This window comes from Schistocerca serialis, chromosome 1 (assembly GCF_023864345.2).
Source record: "Schistocerca serialis cubense isolate TAMUIC-IGC-003099 chromosome 1, iqSchSeri2.2, whole genome shotgun sequence".
NCBI lineage: Eukaryota > Metazoa > Arthropoda > Insecta > Orthoptera > Acrididae > Schistocerca > Schistocerca serialis.
The window spans coordinates 280,350,091-280,352,640 of NC_064638.1; the positions used below are offsets into that span (position 1 = coordinate 280,350,091).

The 2,550-nt window shown below is 53.0% G+C and overlaps 1 non-coding gene across 1 annotated transcript; it reads right to left on the reverse strand.

Moving 5' to 3' along the window:
* Positions 1 to 267: 267 nt before the first annotated feature.
* On the reverse strand, positions 268 to 342 carry Trnat-ugu (transfer RNA threonine (anticodon UGU)). Its single transcript has one exon. It is a non-coding gene; the product is annotated as a tRNA-Thr (tRNA).
* Positions 343 to 2,550: the final 2,208 nt, after the last annotated feature.

A 2,550-nucleotide genomic window follows, 5' to 3' on the forward strand; every position in this document is an offset into this window, starting at 1 on the left:
TTTCTACAGACACATTAATTCAGTACTGAACCAATGAACATTCGAATTAGCGTCCACACTGGGAGAGGAGTACCAAGGCTAACCCACAGCAAACACTTTGATGTTACCGCCGGCAGTCCGAACCATAACCAAGATGATGGCTCCAATTTGCCGCCCGTACACACTAACCGAATCTCGGACAACGAAACCACTGAAACGATGATTAAATCAAGACCCTCAGCTGTCGACAAGCGTTGATATACATCAACGGGCACCGTTGAAAATGTGTGCCCCGACCGGGTCTCGAACCCGGGATCTCCTGCTTACACGGCGGGCGCTCTATCCATCTGAGCCATCGAGGGCAAAGGGGATAGTGCGTCTGCAGGGATTTATCCCTTGCACGCTCCCCGTGAGACCCATATTCCCAACTTAATGTCCACACACTACATTCGTAGTGTCCCTGCCCATTACACTCATTACTCGCGGCAGACAATCTTACCGAGTCCTGTAAGAGTTCGGGCAATGCGTGTGCATCCAGCATAGAAGAAGTTCAGTGGTCGGTTAGCCGTAACTACACTTCTGGAAATGGAAAAAAGAACACATTGACACCGGTGTGTCAGACCCACCATACTTGCTCCGGACACTGCGAGAGGGCTGTACAAGCAATGATCACACGCATGGCACAGCGGACACACCAGGAACCGCGGTGTTGGCCGTCGAATGGCGCTAGCTGCGCAGCATTTGTGCACCGCCGCCGTCAGTGTCAGCCAGTTTGCCGTGGCATACGGAGCTCCATCGCAGTCTTTAACACTGGTAGCATGCCGCGACAGCGTGGACGTGAACCGTATGTGCAGTTGACAGACTTTGAGCGAGGGCGTATAGTGGACATGCGGGAGGCCGGGTGGACGTACCGCCGAATTGCTCAACACGTGGGGCGTGAGGTCTCCACAGTACATCGATGTTGTCGCCAGTGGTCGGCGGAAGGTGCACGTGCCCGTCGACCTGGGACCGGACCGCAGCGACGCACGGATGCACGCCAAGACCGTAGGATCCTACGCAGTGCTGTAGGGGACCACACCGCCACTTCCCAGCAAATTAGGGACACTGTTGCTCCTGGGGTATCGGCGAGGACCATTCGCAACCGTCTCCATGAAGCTGGGCTACGGTCCCGCACACCGTTAGGCCGTCTTCCGCTCACGCCCCAACATCGTGCAGCCCGCCTCCAATGGTGTCGCGACAGGCGTGAATGGAGGGACGAATGGAGACGTGTCGCCTTCAGCGATGAGAGTCGCTTCTGCCTTGGTGCCAATGATGGTCGTATGCGTGTTTGGCGCCGTGCAGGTGAGCGCCACAATCAGGACTGCATACGACCCAGGCACACAGGGCCAACACCCGGCATCATGGTGTGGGGAGCGATCTCCTACACTGGCCGTATACCACTGGTGATCGTCGAGGGGACACTGAATAGTGCACGGTACATCCAAACCGTCATCGAACCCATCGTTCTACCATTCCTAGACCGGCAAGGGAACTTGCTGTTCCAACAGGACAATGCACGTCCGCATGTATCCCGTGCCACCCAACGTGCTCTAGAAGGTGTAAGTCAACTACCCTGGCCAGCAAGATCTCCGGATCTGTCCCCCATTGAGCATGTTTGGGACTGGATGAAGCGTCGTCTCACGTGGTCTGCACGTCCAGCACGAACGCTGGTCCAACTGAGGCGCCAGGTGGAAATGGCATGGCAAGCCGTTCCACAGGACTACATCCAGCATCTCTACGATCGTCTCCATGGGAGAATAGCAGCCTGCATTGCTGCGAAAGGTGGATATACACTGTACTAGTGCCGACATTGTGCATGCTCTGTTGCCTGTGTCTATGTGCCTGTGGTTCTGTCAGTGTGATCATGTGATGTATCTGACCCCAGGAATGTGTCAATAAAGTTTCCCCTTCCTGGGACAATGAATTCACGGTGTTCTTATTTCAATTTCCAGGAGTGTATATGAAGATGGCATCTGTCATGGTATCTGACATGTCAGAAAGAACAGATACCATCTTCATATAGTTAAGGCTAAACACCCACGAGTAATGAGTGTGTTGGGGTGGGACACTACGAATGTAGTGTGTGGACATACAAGGTGAGATTGTGGGTCTCGCGTGAGGAGCGCGCGAGATAGTCCCTACAGTCGCACTACCCTCAGTGCCCCTGGTGGCTCAGATGGATAGAGCGCCTGCTATGTAAGCAGGAGATCCCGGTTTCGAGTCCCGGTCGGGGCACACATTTTCAACTGTGCCCGTTGATGTATATCAACGCCTGTCGACAGCTTAGGGTCTTTATTTAATTATCATTTCATTCTAAGAGAGCTGCATGGTCACCGATGGTGTCTGTTCTTTCGGACATCTCCGAAAGAACAGATACCATCTTCATAACGAAAGCATTGGTTGTCGTTTACTCACCTTCGTCGGTCTATCTTGTAAGTGCCTTAACAGCAGCAGTCACTTCATTCGTTAGCTTCCCTCCTTTTAAAGTACGTGCAAACAATTTTAGTTATAGAAACAATATAAAAGCAGTTT